The 6,000-nt window shown below is 47.8% G+C and overlaps 1 protein-coding gene across 2 annotated transcripts in view; it reads left to right on the top strand.

Annotated features, from left to right (window-relative positions):
* Window positions 1–1,727: 1,727 nt before the first annotated feature.
* PTP4A2 (protein tyrosine phosphatase 4A2) overlaps window positions 1,728–6,000 on the top strand; it is a 30,104-nt gene continuing 25,831 nt past the window's right edge. The window contains exon 1 of one of the 2 annotated variants that reach the window (XM_045064104.1): window positions 1,728–1,864. The gene's annotated coding sequence lies outside the window, so the exon portion shown is untranslated. The remainder of the gene's footprint in view (window positions 1,865–6,000) is intronic. The other variant, XM_045064105.1, reaches the window with a different exon arrangement.

The following is a 6,000-nucleotide window of genomic DNA, read 5'->3' as shown; positions in this document are numbered from 1 at the left end:
CCAGTGCTCCTCATCCAACGGCCTTGATTCTGATCTGCAGCCCCTCCTTTCAGGGCCTCTCAACTCCCACACAGTCCTGCCAGCCAGCCTTGCCCTGGAATACCCTCTCCTGGGCCACCTGCTGGTGGTGAACATCTTGGGTTCTGTTCTGTGGCTCCATGTGGCTGAGTCATACATAAGACCTTTCTTTTTACTGCTAAGCTCTAATAGAAGCCTTCTGGTCAGGAGCAATGCCCCAGGTCTACCTTGTGGGGACAGCCTAATGATGCCTACTGACCATTGCTTCTTCCCACAGGGCCAAATGAACATGTGCGTGGTCCTCCCGGAGGAGAAGCAGCCCAAGGGGCAGGAGCCCTTTCTCAATAGGGGTTGGTTCTGGGCAGGTTGACTTCCTAGGGTGGTTAGGGAAGAGTTAGCCACCCCCCCACCAACTCTCATGGGTGAGCCTCCCCTCTTCCTCCCAAGCCAGCCTCCCGTGCCTCTTTCTGGCTGCTGTCAGACCAGTCAATGGCCCAGACGAGTCTCCCAAACTCACCAGTGACCACATTTTCCAAACCGAAACTAAAAACTTGTGGTCTGACAAAGAATTAAAGAATTTCTGGTCACCTTCCAAATGCTAGAGAGAATACTGGAATCTCAAGGATAATCTCTGTCGTTAAAGGGGAGATTAGGTTGGAAAACTTTAAATTCAGGATTTTCTCTTTATCAGGCATTTCTCATACATTCTATCATTGATACGTGAAAAGAGCCTCATGAAGTAGCTGGTAACTATTTCCATTTAATAATTTAGAGTACTAAGAGAGAGGAAATAACTTACTTGCCCAAGATGCTACGTACCGGAAGTTTGAAATTTGGACTGTCAGAAAGGGTTCATAGGGGTGTGTGTGTGTGTATGTGTGTGTGTGTCGCGCGGGGATGGGACCGGGAGAGGCGCAGAAACAATCTTCGTAATTGCAGAATTGCAGACGCATGCACGCATGCTATTTATTTGGGGCCTCGAGGAAGGGCAGCCAAGAACTGAGCTGCCCTGGTTGTCACTTCTGAGCTGGAAATCCCCGAGCAAAGGGCTCGGTCGCCGCCCAGTCCCATCAAGATCTGGCCTCAGGCTTCACGGCTCGGGATGCGGGAAAAAGCCCTTCGACCTTGCAGGTTACGTCGCGGCCGCTGGCCCTCGCCTCTGCCCTGGTGCGGATGGGATGAGGGGGCCGCGGCGTGGGCGAACGACTCCTATGGCCACGTTCCGCCCCCCCCTTCCCGGTCACATGGACGCGCCTTCCGCAGCCGGGAGTGAGGAGAGGAACGAACCACGAGGAGGAGCGGGGGAGGCGCCGAGGGCAGTAGGTCAGCACCCCGCGGGGCAGGTGGGCGGGCCCAACCGCCCCGCGAGCCGGCAAGCCAGCCAGTCCGCGGGCTCGGGGGGCGGGCCAGTGGGCGCGCGCGCCGCGCCCCGCAGCGCCCCCTGAGGGGCGGCGGCGGGAGCTGGTTCCGGCTGCGCGCGCAGCGGTGGTGGCGGCGGCGCGATCGGCAGGGCTGTAACCGTCGTCCGTCCGGTAGCGGCTGGAGCGGCAGCGGCGGCCGGGCACTGCGCGAGGCGACGCCACAGGGCAGCGGCGGCAGCGGGGCCAGTGGCGGCAGCAGGAGACGCAGCGGCGGCCGCAGCAGCAGCAGCAAGACGGACTCGTGGACACGCGCCGCCGCCGCCGCCGGGCCGGGCCGGGTGTCGCGCGCCGAGGCTGGGGGGGAGTCGTCGCCGCCACCGCCACCGCTACCGCCGCCGCCGCCGCCGCCGAGGTGACTGAGGAGAGAGGCGCCTCCTCGCTCCCGCCGCCGCCGGACTTCAATGCCCAGTCCCCAGCTCGCCAGCGTGAGTGCGCTCCTCCCGGGCGGCCCCCGCGCCGGCTCCCGGGGCCTCGGGGAAGGGGAGGGCGGGAGGCGCCGCAGCCATTAGTGCAGGCCTGAGACACGTCCCCGGAAGGAGGGCCGGGTCGGGCCGGGGGCGGGGGGAGCGCGGCCGGGAAGCGTGGAGAACGGGGGTGGGTGAGGAAGGGGGGACGGTGCGTGTGGAAGAATGTGGAGTGTTGAGGGGGAAGAATGTGCGTGCCTGAGGGGGACAGTGTGAGTTGGGGAGAGGCTGGGTGTGCATGAGGGATGAAAGAAGGCGGAGTTGGGGTGTGTGTGGATGAGAGAGTTGGGGGCCGTGTCCGGGGGCAGTGTGAGTGCCAGCAGAGTGTAGAGGACAGTGGGGGTGTGGGGGGGCAGTGCGCGTGGGCGAGAGGGGTAAATGGGGGAGAGTGAGGTGGTGGGAGAGGGAGAGCGTTGAGTGTATGGGGCAGAGTGGGGGAGTGTGTGGGGGGGAATATGAGTGCCGTGTGAGAGAGGAAGGCTGGGGAGGGGTGAATGGCAGATGAGGGAACGTGGAAAGGGTGTGCCTGCGATTGTCCAGTGTGTGAGCGGGCATCCTGGAGGCGCTCCGTGATCGTGATCGCTGTGTATGGCGATAGTGAACCCTGCGGTCCTCGGTTGGGGAGTTCTTTCCAAGAGCGTCGTGTCCCTGGTTTCTTGGGTTCCATTATGAGGAAACGGTATAGGAGTTTATCCCAGGGGCACTATAGTCCTCTGGCTCTGGGATTTTTAAAAGAAAGGTCATGCTTTTCGGGGAGAGGGAGGATAAATGTTTTCCCTATGTTTTATGGCTTCGATAGGAATTTCTAAATTTATCAGGGACGTGGTGGCCATCCCATCGTCCTCTGGCGCTCTGAGAGCTAATTAGAAGAACCTTGTCTATTGCCCAGGATCCTAGGCTCTTGCCCTTAGAGTGTTCAGAAGCATAGACTTTTATAAAGTACTGCTAATTTTTCAGGTGAAAGGTATTTTATCGTTAGGTAGATAGAAAAAATTTTTATCAGATACTAACTCTTCTCTACCCTTCTGGAAAAGAACTCTTAAGAAAAAAATAATGTAACATTGATGATGAAGAAGAACCAGAGGCTAGTTTATTATTCCCTGGAGTTTGTCAAGAAACATAAAAAGCGTGTAGCCGTTCTAAGCATCACTGTAGGCTTGCTTGTCTGTCTGGAATCACCAGACTACAACTGCTGCTGAGTTAGAATATGGTAGTTATTTGCTGCTGTGCTCTGTATTACAGAGTAGTTTCAGACAGGAAGTGAATGAAGTTATGCCTTGTTCAGCATGCAAAAGGAAATTAAGGCTAAGGATGACACATTTTTAAGGCTTCAGAATCACTTGCCAGCATGCCGTTGTGTTGAAGATGGTGAGAAGTTGTTTGCCAGTATTCTAATCTTTGACATTTAAAAAATTGTTTCATATTGGGTAGTGAATCAATATTGTTACGGAGTTTTGCCAGATTCCTGTGTTGTGGAATTAGGGGCTCTTGATAAAAAGTACCTTGTTACGGATTTTACACTTTACTGATGAGAAGGTTCTTAGAAGTTGGGAGTCTTTCAGTAGGATAAGCAAAGACTGTGGTCATTTTGGTAGTAGACATAATAGAACCAAAACATCGGTGTGTAATTAGAAGTCCGAAATTATGTTTTTCTTAGTATGTCCTTTTCAATCATTAGCATGCTTTGTGCTTTTAGAAATAGTGAATACTATTGTTAATATTTAGTGGGAGACTGGATTCATTATTATTCTTTTTAAATTTTTAAAAATTTTATTTATTTATTTGACAGACAGAGATCACAAGCAAGCTGAGAAGCAGGCAGAGACAGAGAGGAAAGCAGGCTCCCCGCTGAGCAGAGAGCCCGTTGCGGGGCTTGATCCCAGGACTCTGGGATCATGGCCTGAGATGAAGGCAGAGGTCCCTGGATTCATTATTATTAAAGGCCTCCTACGTACTGGGCATTTTTATACACTCCCTGTATAATTCTCGCAGTTACTCTAAAGGGGGTAGGGGGTCCTTGTTTGCATTTCTTTCCACATGTTGAGTGGTTTCTATTTGCTAGGCAGTTGGGATACAGTGATGAGGCCTCAGTGATTTACAGTGATGAGATGAAGAGATACACGGGCTCAAAGAGTTTAAGTAACTTGTCCTAGGTCATAAGATAGTGAGAATTGGAAATGGATTAAAAACCCAGGTCTGTATGACTCCAAAAGTCCTTGATTTTTCTACTCTACCATTACCACCCTCACAGTAGGTTGTCTCACTTTGAGGTTCTCAACCACACAGTGACCTAGCAGCTCGTACAGATGAGAAATGTTGAATTTAATGCAGAAGACTAGATGGCTGGAGGCAAGGGGGTCATTTAGGAGATGCTGACTTGAGGCTCTTTGGGGCCTAAGCTAGGCTTTTATGTGGGTGGAGATTCTGCCTTGAAACTCTTGGGGCCCCAGGGTGTGTGCTTTGAGACATAGCTTTTATGAGGCACCTGGGATATGTCTGGGAGAAGAGAGTCTGATTAAAGAAACCCAGCAGCCTTTTATGTTTTTTATTTTGGGGGAGAGAGAGGAAGAGTGTTATTTATTGGGGTAAGAGTCAACTAGGACTTGTCACTCCTATGTGGAAGTCTTTCTGTTCAGCAGTATGAGATACTTAGGAGATTGTGAAGATCAAGTGAGAAAATATATGTAGAAGCACTTGTTAATTATAAATTGAACTACATATTCGAATTATTATTACCACTAAGACCTTTCTACTAAGGCAACGGTTTGTTATATTTTGCAACTGGAAAAAGCTAACGTTTAGGACACCTATACAAATGAAAAATTGTTTAGAACTGCTGAACTGGGTCTATTCTGACTCAGAACAGCAAAAGTCAAACCACTCCCTCCATGAGTCAGTCAAGTAATATTTAATTTGAACTAACCAAATTTATAAGCAGAAACCATTTATAACATCATTGAACTTTGGTGGCACTAGGGAAGAGTAAATGTTTGAATGCTTTTGCATATAACTTTTTAAAAAAGTTTGAAAGCCCTATATTTATATCTTCTTGAAAAGACATTTGTGTGAAGCAAGGTAAAATATTTATTTTTCTTAAGATTTAACTCTTACGCTAACATTTTGTCTTTTAAAGGTGGCATTTCTGTATGTAGTAGTTGTAGAATTTTGACGTGTAAAGTTTAAATTCAGTAGAGGTTTACTTAACAGGGTTTGTACTGTTCCTTTTTTTTTTTTTTTTTTTTGGAATGTGGGATTGGTGACCATTAGAGTCTCTAGAAAAAGCATTTACAAATAACATGCAGAAGAGCAATACATAAATTTTTAGTTGTTACTCTTGGAAGAGCAAAACCTAAGTTAGAGTGAAATCCAAGTTAGCTTGATTTCTTCAGAAGCTGTATAATCGGCTCTACTGCTTATAGAAGTTGGAGATCTTTAAAAATTTTGAGCAACTGGAAGTCAAGATCCAAAATTTTAACATGGTAGACTTAGTTATATTTATGAATAGGGCAGTGGTAGAGATCTTGAGATCTTAGGACACCTTGTGAAATCCATCATTATGCTTTAGGTTTCAACATTCCCTTCTTGAGAATCTTATAATGCTGAATCATAAAACCTCTTACTTAAAATTCATAATAATCCTTTGACTAAGTGGCACTTTCACTCGTACAGATAAGGAGATTGATTACAGAATCAATTTGTGAATTCTAGGTTTTGAAATCCAGATTAAAGATATCAGTAAATAGATGGCAGTGGATAAAAAAAAAAAGTTTTCCCTTGGGGGTTAAGGTACTTAAATCTCTTGCTAAACTTTATTTTTGAGTTAACTCTTGTTACTCTATAGGAGTTAAGTGTACATTAAAGAAGTTGGCCTTTTTGTCTGAAATTTAGGTTTTTTTCTTTTTAAGATATTTCAGTTACTTGCATACTTTTTTTTTGTTCTTTTGGGAGTGTTGCTGTTTTGAGATTTTTCTTAAGACACGAGTTGGGTTATATAGAAACTGATGATAATTTGCTAAATTTATAAAGTGAGAGTCTCTGATGTTGCACTTCATATAATTTTGTACCTTGGGTTTGTTAGTGAACAGTGGATACCAGCA

Source organism: Mustela putorius, unplaced genomic scaffold (genome assembly GCF_011764305.1).
Source record: "Mustela putorius furo isolate JIRA1106 unplaced genomic scaffold, ASM1176430v1.1 tig00003853_pilon_pilon_pilon, whole genome shotgun sequence".
Classification (NCBI taxonomy): domain Eukaryota; kingdom Metazoa; phylum Chordata; class Mammalia; order Carnivora; family Mustelidae; genus Mustela; species Mustela putorius.
The sequence above is the reverse complement of the archived record's forward strand: the minus strand, read 5'-3'. Positions and strand labels throughout refer to the sequence as shown.